This window comes from Coregonus clupeaformis, unplaced genomic scaffold (genome assembly GCF_020615455.1).
Source record: "Coregonus clupeaformis isolate EN_2021a unplaced genomic scaffold, ASM2061545v1 scaf0537, whole genome shotgun sequence".
NCBI lineage: Eukaryota > Metazoa > Chordata > Actinopteri > Salmoniformes > Salmonidae > Coregonus > Coregonus clupeaformis.
The window spans coordinates 147,571-167,500 of NW_025533992.1; the positions used below are offsets into that span (position 1 = coordinate 147,571).

The following is a 19,930-nucleotide window of genomic DNA, read 5'->3' on the forward strand; positions in this document are numbered from 1 at the left end:
TTCGTCGGAGGTCATAGCGGGATTTCTTATAAGCTTCCGGGTTAGAGTCCCGTTCCTTGAAAGCGGCAGCTCTACCCTTTAGCTCAGTGCGGATGTTGCCTGTAATCCATGGCTTCTGGTTGGGGTATGTACGTACGGTCACTGTGGGGACGACATCATCGATGCACTTATTGATGAAGCCAGTGACTGATGTGGTGTACTCCTCAATGCTGTCTGAAGAATCCCCGGAACATGTTCCAGTCTGTGCTAGCAAAACAGTCCTGTAGCTTGGCATCTGCGTCATCTGACCACTTTTTTATTAACTGAATCACTGGTGCTTCCTGCTTCAGTTTTTGCTTATAAGCAGGAATCAGGAGGATAGAGTTATGGTCAGATTTGCCAAATGGAGGGCGAGGGAGAGCTTTGTATGCGTCTCTGTGTGTGGAGTAAAGGTGGTCTAGAGTTTTTTTCCCTCTGGTTGCACATTTGACATGCTGGTAGAAATTAGGTAGAACGGATTTAAGTTTCCCTGCATTAAAGTCCCCGGCCACTAGGAGCGCTGCATCTGGATGAGCGTTTTCCTGTTGATTAATGGCCTTGTACAACTCATTCAGTGCAATCTTAATGCCAGCATTGGTTTGTGGTGGTAAATAGACAGCTATGAAAAATATAGCTGAAAACTCTCTTGGTAAATAGTGTGGTCTACAGCTTATCATAAGATACTCTACCTCAGGCGAGCAAAACCTCGAGACTTCCTTAGTATTTGATTTTGTACACCAGCTGTTGTTTACAAATATACAGAGACCGCCACCCTTTGTCTTACCGGAGCCAGCCGTTCTGTCCTGCCGATGTAGCGTGTAGCCTGCTAGCTGAATGGTATCATTGTTGTCGTTCAGCCACGACTCCGTGAAACATAAGATATTACAGTTTTTAATGTCCCGTTGGTAGGATAACCGTAATCTTAAATCGTCAATTTTATTCTCAAAGATTGAACGTTGGCTAATAGTATTGATGGGAGAGGCAGTTTACTCGCTCGCCGTCGGATCCTTAAAGGCACCCCGACCTACGTCCCACGATATCTCGTCTCTTCCTCAGGCGAATGACGGGGATCTGGGCCTTGCCGGGTGTCTGTAGAATATCCTTCGCGTCCGACTCGTTGAAGAAAAAGTCTTCGTCAATGCGAGGTGAGTAATCGCTGTCCTGATATCCAGAAGCTCTTTTTGGTTATAAGAGACGATGGCATAAACATTATGTACAAAATAAATTACAAATAACGCGGAAAAACACACATAATGTACAATTGGTTAGAGGGCTGTAAAACGGCAGCCATCTTCTCCGGGCGCTATTTGTTTCTGTCTGTTTCTGATAGTGTTCCATTATATCTCTCTCCCCCAGTCTCCACTGTCTGAATCTCTGATAGTGTTCCATTATATCTCTCCCTCCCCCAGTCTCCACTGTCTGAATCTCTGATAGTGTTCCATTATATCTCTCTCCCCCAGTCTCCACTGTCTGAATCTCTGATAGTATTCCATTATATCTCTCCCCCAGTCTCCACTGTCTGAATCTCTGATAGTGTTCCATTATATCTCTCTCCCCCATTCTCCACTGTCTGAATCTCTGATAGTGTTCCATTATATCTCTCCCCCAGTCTCCACTGTCTGAATCTCTGATAGTGTTCCATTATATCTCTCTCCCCCAGTCTCCACTGTCTGAATCTCTGATAGTGTTCCATTATATCTCTCTCCCCAGTCTCCACTGTCCGAATCTCTGATAGTGTTCCATTATATCTCTCTCCCCAGTCTCCACTGTCTGAATCTCTGATAGTGTTCCATTATATCTCTCTCTCCCAGTCTCCACTGTCTGAATCTCTGATAGTGTTCCATTATCTCTGTCTCTCCCAGTCTCCACTGTCTGAATCTCTGATAGTGTTCCATTATATCTCTCTCCCAGTCTCCACTGTCTGAATCTCTGATAGTGTTCCATTATATCTCTCCCCCAGTCTCCACTGTCTGAATCTCTGATAGTGTTCCATTATCTCTCTCTCCCCCAGTCTCCACTGTCTGAATCTCTGATAGTGTTCCATTATATCTCTCCCCCAGTCTCCACTGTCTGAATCTCTGATAGTGTTCCATTATATCTCTCCCTCTCCCAGTCTCCACTGTCTAAATCTCTGATAGTGTTCCATTATATCTCTCTCTCCCCCAGTCTCCACTGTCTGAATCTCTGATAGTGTTCCATTATCTCTCTCTCCCCCAGTCTCCACTGTCTGAATCTCTGATAGTGTTCCATTATATCTCTCCCCCCCCAGTCTCCACTGTCTGAATATCTGATAGTGTTCCATTATATCTCTCCCCAGTCTCCACTGTCTGAATCTCTGATAGTGTTCCATTATATCTCTCTCCCCCAGTCTCCACTGTCTGAATTCTCTGATAGTGTTCCATTATATCTCTCTCCCAGTCTCCACTGTCTGAATCTCTGATAGTGTTCCATTATATCTCTCTCCCCAGTCTCCACTGTCTGAATCTCTGATAGTGTTCCATTATATCTCTCTCGCCCGAGTCTCCACTGTCTGAATCTCTGATAGTGTTCCATTATATCTCTCTCTCCCCAGTCTCCACTGTCTGAATCTCTGATAGTGTTCCATTATATCTCCCCCCTCCCAGTCTCCACTGTCTGAATCTCTGATAGTGTTCCATTATATCTCTCCCCCCTCCCAGTCTCCACTGTCTGAATCTCTGATAGTGTTCCATTATATCTCTCTCTACCCCAGTCTCCACTGTCTGAATCTCTGATAGTGTTCCATTATATCTCTCCCTCCCCCAGTCTCCACTGTCTGAATCTCTGATAGTGTTCCATTATATCTCTCCCTCCCCCCAGTCTCCACTGTCTGAATCTCTGATAGTGTTCCATTATATCTCTCCCTCCCCCAGTCTCCACTGTCTGAATCTCTGATAGTGTTCCATTATATCTCTCCCCCAGTCTCCACTGTCTGAATCTCTGATAGTGTTCCATTATATCTCCCCCAGTCTCCACTGTCTGAATCTCTGATAGTGTTCCATTATATCTCCCCCCAGTCTCCACTGTCTGAATCTCTGATAGTGTTCCATTATATCTCTCTCCCCCAGTCTCCACTGTCTGAATCTCTGATAGTGTTCCATTATATCTCTCTCTCCCCCAGTCTCCACCGTCTGAATCTCTGATAGTGTTCCATTATATCTCTCTCTCCCCCAGTCTCCACTGTCTGAATCTCTGAGAGTGTTCCATTATATCTCTCCCTCCCCCAGTCTCCACTGTCTGAATCTCTGATAGTGTTCCATTATATCTCTCTCCCCCAGTCTCCACTGTCTGAATCTCTGATAGTGTTCCATTATATCTCTCCCTCCCCCAGTCTCCACTGTCTGAATCTCTGATAGTGTTCCATTATATCTCTCCCCCAGTCTCCACTGTCTGAATCTCTGTTAGTGTTCCATTATGTATCTCTCTCCCCCAGTCTCCACTGTCTGAATCTCTGATAGTGTTCCATTATATATCTCCCCCAGTCTCCACTGTCTGAATCTCTGATAGTGTTCCATTATATCTCTCTCCCCCAGTCTCCACTGTCTGAATCTCTGATAGTGTTCCATTATATCTCTCCCCCAGTCTCCACTGTCTGAATCTCTGATAGTGTTCCATTATATCTCTCCCTCCCCCAGTCTCCACTGTCTGAATCTCTGATAGTGTTCCATTATATCTCTCCCCCAGTCTCCACTGTCTGAATCTCTGATAGTGTTCCATTATATCTCTGCCTCCCCCAGTCTCCACTGTCTGAATCTCTGATAGTGTTCCATTATATCTCTGCCTCCCCCAGTCTCCACTGTCTGAATCTCTGATAGTGTTCCATTATATCTCTCTCTCCCCAGTCTCCACTGTCTGAATCTCTGATAGTGTTCCATTATATCTCTCTCCCCCAGTCTCCACTGTCTGAATCTCTGATAGTGTTCCATTATATCTGTCTCTCCCCCAGTCTCCACTGTCTGAATCTCTGATAGTGTTCCATTATATCTCTGCCTCCCCCAGTCTCCACTGTCTGAATCTCTGATAGTGTTCCATTATATCTCTGCCTCCCCCAGTCTCCACTGTCTGAATCTCTGATAGTGTTCCATTATATCTCTGCCTCCCCCAGTCTCCACCGTCTGAATCTCTGATAGTGTTCCATTATATCTCTCTCTCCCCCAGTCTCCACTGTCTGAATCTCTGAGAGTGTTCCATTATATCTCTCCCTCCCCCCAGTCTCCACTGTCTGAATCTCTGATAGTGTTCCATTATATCTCTCTCCCCCAGTCTCCACTGTCTGAATCTCTGATAGTGTTCCATTATATCTCTCCCTCCCCCAGTCTCCACTGTCTGAATCTCTGATAGTGTTCCATTATATCTCTCCCCCAGTCTCCACTGTCTGAATCTCTGTTAGTGTTCCATTATGTATCTCTCTCCCCCAGTCTCCACTGTCTGAATCTCTGATAGTGTTCCATTATATCTCTCCCTCCCCCAGTCTCCACTGTCTGAATCTCTGATAGTGTTCCATTATATCTCTCCCCCCAGTCTCCACTGTCTGAATCTCTGATAGTGTTCCATTATATCTCTGCCTCCCCCAGTCTCCACTGTCTGAATCTCTGATAGTGTTCCATTATATCTCTGCCTCCCCCAGTCTCCACTGTCTGAATCTCTGATAGTGTTCCATTATATCTCTCTCTCCCCCAGTCTCCACTGTCTGAATCTCTGATAGTGTTCCATTATCTCTCTCTCTCCCCCAGTCTCCACTGTCTGAATCTCTGATAGTATTCCATTATATATCTCTCCCCCAGTCTCCACTGTCTGAATCTCTGATAGTGTTCCATTATATCTCCCTCTCCCAGTCTCCACTGTCTGAATCTCTGATAGTGTTCCATTATATCTCTCTCCCCCAGTCTCCACTGTCTGAATCTCTGATAGTGTTCCATTATATCTCTCTCCCCCAGTCTCCACTGTCTGAATCTCTGATAGTGTTCCATTATATCTCTCCCTCCCCCAGTCTCCACTGTCTGAATCTCTGATAGTGTTCCATTATATCTCTCTCCCCAGTCTCCACTGTCTGAATCTCTGATAGTGTTCCATTATATCTCTCCCTCCCCCCAGTCTCCACTGTCTGAATCTCTGATAGTGTTCCATTATATCTCTCCCCCAGTCTCCACTGTCTGAATCTCTGTTAGTGTTCCATTATGTATCTCTCTCCCCCAGTCTCCACTGTCTGAATCTCTGATAGTGTTCCATTATATCTCTCCCTCCCCCAGTCTCCACTGTCTGAATCTCTGATAGTGTTCCATTATATCTCTCCCCCAGTCTCCACTGTCTGAATCTCTGATAGTGTTCCATTATATCTCCCTCTCCCAGTCTCCACTGTCTGAATCTCTGATAGTGTTCCATTATATATCTCTCCCCCAGTCTCCACTGTCTGAATCTCTGATAGTGTTCCATTATATCTCTCTCCCCCAGTCTCCACTGTCTGAATCTCTGATAGTGTTCCATTATATCTCTCTCTCCCCCAGTCTCCACCGTCTGAATCTCTGATAGTGTTCCATTATATCTCTCTCTCCCCCAGTCTCCACTGTCTGAATCTCTGAGAGTGTTCCATTATATCTCTCTCTCCCCCAGTCTCCACTGTCTGAATCTCTGATAGTGTTCCATTATATCTCTCTCCCCCAGTCTCCACTGTCTGAATCTCTGATAGTGTTCCATTATATCTCTCCCTCCCCCAGTCTCCACTGTCTGAATCTCTGATAGTGTTCCATTATATCTCTCTCCCCCAGTCTCCACTGTCTGAATCTCTGTTAGTGTTCCATTATGTATCTCTCTCCCCCAGTCTCCACTGTCTGAATCTCTGATAGTGTTCCATTATATCTCTCCCTCCCCCAGTCTCCACTGTCTGAATCTCTGATAGTGTTCCATTATATCTCTCTCCCCAGTCTCCACTGTCTGAATCTCTGATAGTGTTCCATTATATCTCTGCCTCCCCCAGTCTCCACTGTCTGAATCTCTGATAGTGTTCCATTATATCTCTCCCCCAGTCTCCACTGTCTGAATCTCTGATAGTGTTCCATTATATCTCTCTCTCCCCCAGTCTCCACTGTCTGAATCTCTGATAGTGTTCCATTATATCTCTGCCTCCCCAGTCTCCACTGTCTGAATCTCTGATAGTGTTCCATTATATCTCTGCCCCCCAGTCTCCACTGTCTGAATCTCTGATAGTGTTCCATTATATCTCTGCCTCCCCCAGTCTCCACTGTCTGAATCTCTGATAGTGTTCCATTATATCTCTTCCCCCCAGTCTCCACTGTCTGAATCTCTGATAGTGTTCCATTATATCTCCCTTCCCCAGTCTCCACGGTCTGAATCTCTGATAGTGTTCCATTATGTCTCTCTTCCCCCAGTCTCCACTGTCTGAATCTCTGATAGTGTTCCATTATATCTCTTTCTACCCCAGTCTCCACTGTCTGAATCTCTGATAGTGTTCCATTATATCTCTCTCCCCCAGTCTCCACTGTCTGAATCTCTGATAGTGTTCCATTATATCTCTCTCTCCCCCAGTCTCCACTGTCTGAATCTCTGATAGTGTTCCATTATATCTCTCTACCCCAGTCTCCACTGTCTGAATCTCTGATAGTGTTCCATTATATCTCTCCCTCCCCAGTCTCCACTGTCTGAATCTCTGATAGTGTTCCATTATATCTCTCTCTCCCCCAGTCTCCACTGTCTGAATCTCTGATAGTGTTCCGTTATATCTCTCTCCCCCAGTCTCCACTGTCTGAATCTCTGATAGTGTTCCATTATATCTCTCTCCCCCAGTCTCCACTGTCTGAATCTCTGATAGTGTTCCATTATATATCTCTCTCCCCAGTCTCCACTGTCTGAATCTCTGATAGTGTTCCATTATCTCTCTCTCTCCCCAGTCTCCACTGTCTGAATCTCTGATAGTGTTCCATTATATCTCTCTCTCCCCCAGTCTCCACTGTCTGAATCTCTGATAGTGTTCCATTATATCTCTCCCCCAGTCTCCACTGTCTGAATCTCTGATAGTGTTCCATTATATCTCCTCCCCCAGTCTCCACTGTCTGAATCTCTGATAGTGTTCCATTATATCTCTCTCCCCCAGTCTCCACTGTCTGAATCTCTGATAGTGTTCCATTATCTCTGTCTCCCCCCCAGTCTCCACTGTCTGAATCTCTGATAGTGTTCCATTATATCTCTCTCCCCCAGTCTCCACTGTCTGAATCTCTGATAGTGTTCCATTATATCTCTCCCCCAGTCTCCACAGTCTGAATCTCTGATAGTGTTCCATTATATCTCTCTCCCCCCCAGTCTCCACTGTCTGAATCTCTGATAGTGTTCCATTATATCTCTCTCCCCCAGTCTCCACTGTCTGAATCTCTGATAGTGTTCCATTATATCTCTCTCTCCCCCAGTCTCCACTGTGTGAATCTCTGATAGTGTTCCATTATATCTCTCTCCCCCCAGTCTCCACTGTCTGAATCTCTGATAGTGTTCCATTATATCTCTCTCCCCCAGTCTCCACTGTCTGAATCTCTGATAGTGTTCCATTATATCTCTCTCCCCCAGTCTCCACTGTCTGAATCTCTGATAGTGTTCCATTATATCTCTCTCTCCCCAGTCTCCACTGTCTGAATCTCTGATAGTGTTCCATTATATCTCTCTCCCCCAGTCTCCACTGTCTGAATCTCTGATAGTGTTCCATTATATCTCTCTCTCCCCAGTCTCCACTGTCTGAATCTCTGATAGTGTTCCATTATATTCTCTCTCCCCCAGTCTCCACTGTCTGAATCTCTGATAGTGTTCCATTATATCTCTCTCCCCCAGTCTCCACTGTCTGAATCTCTGATAGTGTTCCATTATATCTCTCTCCCCCAGTCTCCACTGTCTGAATCTCTGATAGTGTTCCATTATATCTCTCCACCAGTCTCCACTGTCTTAATCTCTGATAGTGTTCCATTATATCTGTCTCTCCCCCAGTCTCCACTGTCTGAATCTCTGATAGTGTTCCATTATATCTCTCCCCTCCCCCAGTCTCCACTGTCTGAATCTCTGATAGTGTTCCATTATATCTCTCTCTCCCCCAGTCTCCACTGTCTGAATCTCTGATAGTGTTCCATTATATCTCTCTCTCCCCAGTCTCCACTGTCTGAATCTCTGATAGTGTTCCATTATATCTCTCCTCCCCAGTCTCCACTGTCTGAATCTCTGATAGTGTTCCATTATATCTCTCTCTCCCCAGTCTCCACTGTCTGAATCTCTGATAGTGTTCCATTATATCTCTCTCTCCCCCAGTCTCCACTGTCTGAATCTCTGATAGTGTTCCATTATATCTCTCTCCCCCAGTCTCCACTGTCTGAATCTCTGATAGTGTTCCATTATATCTCTCTCCCCCAGTCTCCACTGTCTGAATCTCTGATAGTGTTCCATTATATCTCTCCCCCCAGTCTCCACAGTCTGAATCTCTGATAGTGTTCCATTATATCTCTCTCCCCCAGTCTCCACTGTCTGAATCTCTGATAGTGTTCCATTATATCTCTCTCCCCCCAGTCTCCACTGTCTGAATCTCTGATAGTGTTCCATTATATCTCTCCCCAGTCTCCACTGTCTGAATCTCTGATAGTGTTCCATTATATCTCTCTCTCAGCCCAGTCTCCACTGTCTGAATCTCTGATAGTGTTCCATTATATCTCTCTCTCCCCAGTCTCCACTGTCTGAATCTCTGATAGTGTTCCATTATATCTCTCTCCCCCAGTCTCCACTGTCTGAATCTCTGATAGTGTTCCATTATATCTCTCTCTCCCCAGTCTCCACTGTCTGAATCTCTGATAGTGTTCCATTATATCTCTCCCCCAGTCTCCACAGTCTGAATCTCTGATAGTGTTCCATTATATCTCTCTCTCCCCAGTCTCCACTGTCTGAATCTCTGATAGTGTTCCATTATATCTCTCCTCCCCAGTCTCCACTGTCTGAATCTCTGATAGTGTTCCATTATATCTCTCTCCCCAGTCTCCACTGTCTGAATCTCTGATAGTGTTCCATTATATCTCTCTCCCCAGTCTCCGCTGTCTGAATCTCTGATAGTGTTCCATTATATCTCTCTCCCCCCCAGTCTCCTCTGTCTGAATCTCTGATAGTGTTCCATTATATCTCTCTCTCCCAGTCTCCACTGTCTGAATCTCTGATAGTGTTCCATTATATCTCTCCCCCAGTCTCCACTGTCTGAATCTCTGATAGTGTTCCATTATGTCTCTCTCCCAGTCTCCACTGTCTGAATCTCTGATAGTGTTCCATTATATCTCTCTCCCCCAGTCTATACTGTCTGAATCTCTGATATTGTTCCATTATGTCTCTCTCCCAGTCTCCACTGTCTGAATCTCTGATAGTGTTCCATTATATCTCTCTCCCCCCCAGTCTCCACTGTCTGAATCTCTGATAGTGTTCCATTATATCTCTCTCTCCCCCAGTCTCCACTGTCTGAATCTCTGATAGTGTTCCATTATATCTCTCTCCCCAGTCTCCACTGTCTGAATCTCTGATAGTGTTCCATTATATCTCTCTCCCCCAGTCTCCACTGTCTGAATCTCTGATAGTGTTCCATTATATCTCTCTCTCCCCAGTCTCCACTGTCTGAATCTCTGATAGTGTTCCATTATATCTCTCTCCCCCAGTCTCCACTGTCTGAATCTCTGATAGTGTTCCATTATATCTCTCTCCCCCCCAGTCTCCACTGTCTGAATCTCTGATAGTGTTCCATTATATCTCTCCCTCCCCAGTCTCCACTGTCTGAATCTCTGATAGTGTTCCATTATATCTCTCCCCCCCCCAGTCTCCACTGTCTGAATCTCTGATAGTGTTCCATTATATCTCTCTCCCAGTCTCCACTGTCTGAATCTCTGATAGTGTTCCATTATATCTCTCTCCCCCAGTCTCCACTGTCTGAATCTCTGATAGTGTTCCATTATCTCTGTCTCTCTCCCAGTCTCCACTGTCTGAATCTCTGATAGTGTTCCATTATATCTCTCTCTCCTCCAGTCTCCACTGTCTGAATCTCTGATAGTGTTCCATTATATCTCTCCCCAGTCTCCACTGTCTGAATCTCTGATAGTGTTCCATTATATCTCTCCCTCCCCAGTCTCCACTGTCTGAATCTCTGATAGTGTTCCATTATATATCTCTCCCCCCCCAGTCTCCACTGTCTGAATCTCTGATAGTGTTCCATTATATATCTCTCTCCCAGTCTCCACTGTCTGAATCTCTGATAGTGTTCCATTATATCTCTCCCTCCCCCAGTCTCCACCATCTGAATATCTGATAGTGTTCCATTATATCTCTCTCTCCCCCAGTCTCCACTGTCTGAATCTCTGATAGTGTTCCATTATATCTCTCTCTCTCCCAGTCTCCACTGTCTGAATCTCTGATAGTGTTCCATTATATCTCTCTCCCCCAGTCTCCACTGTCTGAATCTCTGATAGTGTTCCATTATATCTCTCCCTCCCCCAGTCTCCACCGTCTGAATCTCTGATAGTGTTCCATTATATCTCTCTCTCCCCCAGTCTCCACTGTCTGAATCTCTGATAGTGTTCCATTATATCTCTCTCTCTCCCAGTCTCCACTGTCTGAATCTCTGATAGTGTTCCATTATATCTCTCCCTCCCCCAGTCTCCACTGTCTGAATCTCTGATAGTGTTCCATTATATCTCTCCCCCAGTCTCCACTGTCTGAATCTCTGATAGTGTTCCATTATCTCTCTCTCCCCCAGTCTCCACTGTCTGAATCTCTGATAGTGTTCCATTATATCTCTCTCTCCCCCAGTCTCCACTGTCTGAATCTCTGATAGATTTCACTGATCCTGCTATGAACAGAGTGGCTACAGACATCTTCCTATGTAAGTTATATGTCACACTATGTCATGCTATGTCACACTATGTCACACTATGTCATGCTATGTCATTTTATGCCTTTGTCACGCTCCGTTATGTTAAGTCATGGTATATCATGTCCTGCTATGTCCTGGTATGTCATGATATGTCCTACTATGTCATGTTCATAGCGGTGATGCGTTTTATGGGAGACCACCCCCTGAAGGGACTGACAGAACAGGAAGTAGTCAAGACCTTCCTCAAGGTAACACCCACACCATTACCAGTTGGTGGTTAGTGTTATGTTTCTGGTAACACCCACACCATTACCAGTTGGTGGTTAGTGTTGTGTTTCTGGTAACACCCACACCATTACCAGTTGGTGGTTAGTGTTGTGTTTCTGGTAACACCCACACCATTACCAGTTGGTGGTTAGTGTTGTGTTTCTGGTAACACCCACACCATTACCAGTTGGTGGTTAGTGTTGTGTTTCTGGTAACACCCACACCATTACCAGTTGGTGGTTAGTGTTGTGTTTCTGGTAACACCCACACCATTACCAGTCGGTGGTTAGTGTTATGTTTCTGGTAACACCCACACCATTACCAGTTGGTGGTTAGTGTTGTGTTTCTGGTAACACGCACACCATTAACAGTTGGTGGTTAGTGTTGTGTTTCTGACAGCTGTGTGATGTGTGTGTTCTCCCTCTCTAGCTGATTGGAGAGTTTGGTCTGATGAAGGATGAAGCCTACTGTCAACTCCTCAAACAGATTACAGGAAACACCAGCTCTAAACCGTAAGACCCTAACTCTAACCCCTGGTCTCTAACCCTGGTCTCTAACCCCTGACCCTACTGTCAACTCCTCAAACAGATTACAGGAAACACCAGCTCTAAACCGTAAGACCCTAACTCTAACCCCTGGTCTCTAACCCCTGGTCTCTAACCCCTGACCCTACTGTCAACTCCTCAAACAGATTACAGGAAACACCAGCTCTAAACCGTAAGACCCTAACTCTAACCCCTGGTCTCTAACCCCTGGTCTCTAACCCCTGACCCTACTGTCAACTCCTCAAACAGATTACAGGAAACACCAGCTCTAAACCGTAAGACCCTAACTCTAACCCCTGGTCTCTAACCCCTGACCCTACTGTCAACTCCTCAAACAGATTACAGGAAACACCAGCTCTAAACCGTAAGACCCTAACTCCTAACCCCTGGTCTCTAACCCCTGACCCTACTGTCAACTCCTCAAACAGATTACAGGAAACACCAGCTCTAAACCGTAAGACCCTAACTCTAACCCCTGGTCTCTAACCCCTGACCCTACTGTCAACTCCTCAAACAGATTACAGGAAACACCAGCTCTAAACCGTAAGACCCTAACTCTAACCCCTGGTCTCTAACCCCTGACCCTACTGTCAACTCCTCAAACAGATTACAGGAAACACCAGCTCTAAACCGTAAGACCCTAACTCCTAACCCCTGGTCTCTAACCCCTGACCCTACTGTCAACTCCTCAAACAGATTACAGGAAACACCAGCTCTAAACCGTAAGACCCTAACTCTAACCCCTGGTCTCTAACCCCTGACCCTACTGTCAACTCCTCAAACAGATTACAGGAAACACCAGCTCTAAACCGTAAGACCCTAACTCTAACCCCTGGTCTCTAACCCCTGACCCTACTGTCAACTCCTCAAACAGATTACAGGAAACACCAGCTCTAAACCGTAAGACCCTAACTCTAACCCCTGGTCTCTAACCCCTGACCCTACTGTCAACTCCTCAAACAGATTACAGGAAACACCAGCTCTAAACCGTAAGACCCTAACTCTAACCCCTGGTCTCTAACCCCTGACCCTACTGTCAACTCCTCAAACAGATTACAGGAAACACCAGCTCTAAACCGTAAGACCCTAACTCTAACCCCTGGTCTCTAACCCCTGGTCTCTAACCCCTGACCCTACTGTCAACTCCTCAAACAGATTACAGGAAACACCAGCTCTAAACCGTAAGACCCTAACTCTAACCCCTGGTCTCTAACCCCTGGCCCTACTGTCAACTCCTCAAACAGATTACAGGAAACACCAGCTCTAAACCGTAAGACCCTAACTCTAACCCCTGGTCTCTAACCCCTGACCCTACTGTCAACTCCTCAAACAGATTACAGGAAACACCAGCTCTAAACCGTAAGACCCTAACTCTAACCCCTGGTCTCTAACCCCTGACCCTACTGTCAACTCCTCAAACAGATTACAGGAAACACCAGCTCTAAACCGTAAGACCCTAACTCTAACCCTGGTCTCTAACCCTGGCCCTACTGTCAACTCCTCAAACAGATTACAGGAAACACCAGCTCTAAACCGTAAGACCCTAACTCTAACCCCTGGTCTCTAACCCCTGACCCTACTGTCAACTCCTCAAACAGATTACAGGAAACACCAGCTCTAAACCGTAAGACCCTAACTCTAACCCCTGGTCTCTAACCCTGACCCTACTGTCAACTCCTCAAACAGATTACAGGAAACACCAGCTCTAAACCGTAAGACCCTAACTCTAACCCCTGGTCTCTAACCCCTGGTCTCTAACCCCTGACCCTACTGTCAACTCCTCAAACAGATTACAGGAAACACCAGCTCTAAACCGTAAGACCCTAACTCTAACCCCTGGTCTCTAACCCCTGGTCTCTAACCCCTGACCCTACTGTCAACTCCTCAAACAGATTACAGGAAACACCAGCTCTAAACCGTAAGACCCTAACTCTAACCCCTGGTCTCTAACCCCTGACCCTACTGTCAACTCCTCAAACAGATTACAGGAAACACCAGCTCTAAACCGTAAGACCCTAACTCTAACCCCTGGTCTCTAACCCCTGGTCTCTAACCCCTGACCCTACTGTCAACTCCTCAAACAGATTACAGGAAACACCAGCTCTAAACCGTAAGACCCTAACTCTAACCCCTGGTCTCTAACCCCTGACCCTACTGTCAACTCCTCAAACAGATTACAGGAAACACCAGCTCTAAACCGTAAGACCCTAACTCTAACCCCTGGTCTCTAACCCCTGACCCTACTGTCAACTCCTCAAACAGATTACAGGAAACACCAGCTCTAAACCGTAAGACCCTAACTCTAACCCCTGGTCTCTAACCCTGACCCTACTGTCAACTCCTCAAACAGATTACAGGAAACACCAGCTCTAAACCGTAAGACCCTAACTCTAACCCCCTGGTCTCTAACCCCTGGTCTCTAACCCCTGACCCTACTGTCAACTCCTCAAACAGATTACAGGAAACACCAGCTCTAAACCGTAAGACCCTAACTCTAACCCCTGGTCTCTAACCCCTGACCCTACTGTCAACTCCTCAAACAGATTACAGGAAACACCAGCTCTAAACCGTAAGACCCTAACTCTAACCCCTGGTCTCTAACCCCTGACCCTACTGTCAACTCCTCAAACAGATTACAGGAAACACCAGCTCTAAACCGTAAGACCCTAACTCTAACCCCTGGTCTCTAACCCCTGACCCTACTGTCAACTCCTCAAACAGATTACAGGAAACACCAGCTCTAAACCGTAAGACCCTAACTCTAACCCCTGGTCTCTAACCCCTGACCCTACTGTCAACTCCTCAAACAGATTACAGGAAACACCAGCTCTAAACCGTAAGACCCTAACTCTAACCCCTGGTCTCTAACCCCTGACCCTACTGTCAACTCCTCAAACAGATTACAGGAAACACCAGCTCTAAACCGTAAGACCCTAACTCTAACCCCTGGTCTCTAACCCCTGGTCTCTAACCCTGACCCTACTGTCAACTCCTCAAACAGATTACAGGAAACACCAGCTCTAAACCGTAAGACCCTAACTCTAACGCCTGGTCTCTAACCCCTGACCCTACTGTTAACTCCTCAAACAGATTACAGGAAACACCAGCTCTAAACCGTAAGACCCTAACTCTAACCCCTGGTCTCTAACCCTGGTCTCTAACCCCTGACCCTACTGTCAACTCCTCAAACAGATTACAGGAAACACCAGCTCTAAACCGTAAGACCCTAACTCTAACCCCTGGTCTCTAACCCCTGACCCTACTGTCAACTCCTCAAACAGATTACAGGAAACACCAGCTCTAAACCGTAAGACCCTAACTCTAACCCCTGGTCTCTAACCCCTGACCCTACTGTCAACTCCTCAAACAGATTACAGGAAACACCAGCTCTAAACCGTAAGACCCTAACTCTAACCCTGGTCTCTAACCCCTGACCCTACTGTCAACTCCTCAAACAGATTACAGGAAACACCAGCTCTAAACCGTAAGACCCTAACTCTAACCCCCTGGTCTCTAACCCTGGTCTCTAACCCCTGACCCTACTGTCAACTCCTCAAACAGATTACAGGAAACACCAGCTCTAAACCGTAAGACCCTAACTCCTAACCCCTGGTCTCTAACCCCTGACCCTACTGTCAACTCCTCAAACAGATTACAGGAAACACCAGCTCTAAACCGTAAGACCCTAACTCTAACCCCTGGTCTCTAACCCCTGACCCTACTGTCAACTCCTCAAACAGATTACAGGAAACACCAGCTCTAAACCGTAAGACCCTAACTCTAACCCCTGGTCTCTAACCCCTGGTCTCTAACCCCTGACCTCTAACCCCTGACCTCTAACCCCTGGTCTCTAACCCCTGGTCTCTAACCCCTGGTCTCTAACCCCTGGTCTCTAACCCCTGGTCTCTAACCCATGACCTCTAACCTTTAGGGACAGTTGTCAGCGTGGTTGGAGGTTGCTCTACATCCTGACTGCATTCCATCGCTGCTCCGAGGTCCTGAAGCCCTTCTTGTTAAAGTTCCTACAGGACGCCTGCTGCAGCCAGGGAGGACTGTTTCAGGGTAGGTGTCTGAAGATAGTAGAGAAATAGCAGAGCTAGTAGGCCTGTATTTATACACTACCAGTCAAAAGTTTGGACACACCTACTCATTCCAGGGTTTTTCTTAATTTTTTAAACTATTTTCTACATTGTAGAATAATAGTGAAGACATCAAAACTATGAAATAACACATAATGTAGTAACCAAAAAAGGGTTAAACAAATCAAAAATATATTTTATATTTGAGATTCTTCAAAGTCGCCACCCTTTGCCTTGATGACAGCTTTGCACACTCTTGGCATTCTCTCAACCAGCTTCATGAGGTAGTCACCTGGAATGCATTTCAGTTAACAGGTGTGCCTTGTTAAAAGTTAGTTTGTAGAATTTCTTTCCTTCTCAATGTGTTTGAGCCAATCAGTTGTGTTGTGAAAAGGTAGGGGTGAAGACCAAGTCCATATTATGGCAAGAACAGCTCAGATAAGCAAAGAGAAACGACAGTCCATTATTACTTTAAGACATGAAGGTCAGTCAATATGGAACATTTCACGAAGTGCAGTCGCAAAAACCATCAAGCGCTATGATGAAACTGGCTCTCATGACGACCGCCACAGGAAAGGAAGACCTCTGCTGCAGAGGATAAGTTCATTAGAGTTACCAGCCTCAGAAATTGCAGCCCAAATAAATGTTTCAGAGTTCAAGTAACAGACACATCTCAACATCAACTGTTCAGATGAGACTGGGTGAATCAGGCCTTCATGGTCAAATTGCTGCAAAGAAACCACTACTAAAGGACACCAATAAGAAGAAGAGACTTGCTTGGGCCAAGAAACACGAGCAATGGACATTAGACTGGTGGAAATCTGTCCTTTGGTCTGATGAGTCCAAATTTGAGATTTTTGGTTTCAATTGTGAGACGCAGAGTAGGTGAACGGATGATCTCTGCATGTGTGGTTCCCACCGTGAATCATGGAGGAGGAGGTGTGGTGGTGTGGGGGTGCTTTGCTGGTGACACTGTTTATTTTATTTTATTTTTTCATCTTTATTTAACTAGGCAAGTCAGTTATGAACAAATTCTTATTTACAATGAAGGCCTACACCGGCCAAACCCGGACGACGCTGGGCCAATTGTGCGCCGCCCTATGGGACTCCCAATCACGGCCGGTTGTGATACAGCCTGGAACCGAACCAGAGGGGTCTGTAGTGACGCCTCAAGCACTGAGATGCAGTGCCTTAGACCGCTGCACCACTCGGGAGCCCAGTGGCAGCACTGTCAGGGATTTATTTAGAATTCAAGGCACACTTAACCAGCATGGCTACCACAGCAATCTACAGCGATATGCCATCCCATCTGGTTTGGGCTTAGTGGGACTATCATTTGTTTTTCAACAGGACAATGACCCAGAACACCTCCAGGCTGTGTAAGGGCTATTTGACCAAGAAGGAGAGTGATGGAGTGCTGCATCAGATGACCTGGCCTCCACAATCACCCGACCTCAACCCAATTGAGATGGTTTGGGATGAGTTGGACCGCAGAGTGAAGGAAAAGCAGTCATAAAGTGCTCAGCATATGTGGGAACCCCTTCAAGACTGTTGGAAAAGCATTCCAGGTGAAGCTGGTCGAGAGAAATGCCAAGAGTGTGCAAAGCTGTCATCAAGGCAAAGGGTGGCGACTTTGAAGAATCTCAAATATAACATATATTTTGATTTGTTTAACACTTTCTTTGGTTACCACATGATTCCATATGTGTTATTTCATAGTTTTGACTTATTCACTATTATTCTACAATGTAGAAAATAGTTTTTAAAAAATAAAGAAAAACCCTTGAATGAGTAGGTTTGTCCAAACTTTTGACTGGTGCTGTAAATACAACACTGGTTTTGTAAAGTATTGTATATCAGTCACATTTACACATACCTCTGTGGAGGTAATATTGATGTGTGTTAGGGATAGTCCTCTGGGTATAGCGACAATGGGGTCATTTACATTATCCCTTTATATACATTACTCTCCAGGTAATGTTGCTGTGTATTGATATGTATATTGTTCATGTGTATTCTCCAGATAATGTTGCTGTGTATTGATATGTATATTGTTCATGTGTATTCTCCAGATAATGTTGCTGTGTATTGTATTGATAGGTACAGTATATTGTTAATGTGTATTATCCAGGTATAGCGAAGGCTTGTGAGCAGAACCTGAGGAAGACCTATCGGTACGGAGGACGCATCATTCCTCCTAGCGGCATGGAACTCAAAGCTATGCTGGTTAGTACTGACCCCTAGTCCTAACCCTTAACCTCTGACCTGTGGTGGTCAGTAATGATCACTAGCGTTGCTACGTTTCTCCAAAAAAACGAAATATTGAACGTCGCTAAATAACCAGCTAACAAATGTCCAAACAGTTTGGATAACCCTGACCTCTACACTCTAACCCCTGACCTCTAACAGGCGGGGAGGAGCTCCAAGCGACAGCTGTTCCTGTTCCCAGGAGGCATCGAACGCCACCTGAAGATCAAGACGTGCTCTGTGAGTCTCCTAGACTGTGTCCGTTTCTTTTCTGTCTCTCCTGTGTGTGTCTGTGTCTGGGATTCTGTATGTGTGGGACTCTTCATGTATTACAGTGGATTGTGATCATGTGTTCTCCTGTGCTGCAGGTGGCCCTGATCTTGTGTTCTCCTGTGCTGCAGGTGGCTCTGATCATGTGTTCTCCTGTGCTGCAGGTGGCCCTGATCATGTGTTCTCCTGTGCTGCAGGTGGCCCTGATCATGTGTTCTCCTGTGCTGCAGGTGGCCCTGATCATGTGTTCTCCTGTGCTGCAGGTGGCCCTGATCATGTGTTCTCCTGTGCTGCAGGTGGCTCTGATCATGTGTTCTCCTGTGCTGCAGGTGGCTCTGGACGTGATAGAGGAGCTGTTGTGTGGGACTCTTCATGTATTACAGTGGATTGTGATCATGTGTTCTCCTGTGCTGCAGGTGGCCCTGATCATGTGTTCTCCTGTGCTGCAGGTGGCTATGATCATGTGTTCTCCTGTGCTGCAGGTGGCTCTGATCATGTGTTCTCCTGTGCTGCAGGTGGCCCTGATCATGTGTTCTCCTGTGCTGCAGGTGGTTCTGGACGTGATAGAGGAGCTGTTGTGTGGGACTCTTCATGTATTACAGTGGATTGTGATCATGTGTTCTCCTGTGCTGCAGGTGGCCCTGATCATGTGTTCTCCTGTGCTGCAGGTGGCCCTGATCATGTGTTCTCCTGTGCTGCAGGTGGCCCTGATCATGTGTTCTCCTGTGCTGCAGGTGGCCCTGATCATGTGTTCTCCGGTGCTGCAGGTGGCCCTGATCATGTGTTCTCCTGTGCTGCAGGTGGCCCTGATCATGTGTTCTCCTGTGCTGCAGGTGGCCCTGATCATGTGTTCTCCTGTGCTGCAGGTGGCCCTGATCATGTGTTCTCCTGTGCTGCAGGTGGCCCTGATCATGTGTTCTCCTGTGCTGCAGGTGGCCCTGATCATGTGTTCTCCTGTGCTGCAGGTGGCTCTGGACGTGATAGAGGAGCTGTTGTGTGGGACTCTTCATGTATTACAGTGGATTGTGATCATGTGTTCTCCGGTGCTGCAGGTGGCCCTGATCATGTGTTCTCCTGTGCTGCAGGTGGCCCTGATCATGTGTTCTCCTGTGCTGCAGGTGGCTCTGGACGTGATAGAGGAGCTGTGTTATGAGATGGGCCTACACAGACTGGAGGCCATCGACGAATACACTGTCTTCCTGGTCACCAGAAGAGGTTCACACACACACACACACACACACACACACACCAGAGATACACACACACACACACACGAGATACACACATACACACACACACACACCAGAGATACACACACACACACACCAGAGATACACACACACACACACCAGAGATACACACACAAACACACACACACACACTGTCACACTCTGGCTCTGGGGACTTTATATGTTGAGCCAGGGTGTGTAGATTCCGTGTGTTTATGTGCTGTGTTTTGAGTGTCTAGTTGTTCTATGTCTATGTTGGCCAGAGTGGCTCCCAATCAGAGGCAACGAGTGTCAGCTGTTGTGGGTTGTCTCTGATTGGGAGCCATATTTAAACTGTATGTTTTCCCTTGGATGTTGTGGGTTTTTGTTCCTTAT

General features: G+C 46.3%; 1 pseudogene; it reads left to right on the forward strand.

Annotated features, from left to right (window-relative positions):
* LOC123485028 overlaps nt 1–19,930 on the forward strand; it is a 207,751-nt pseudogene that overhangs the window by 147,356 nt on the left and 40,465 nt on the right.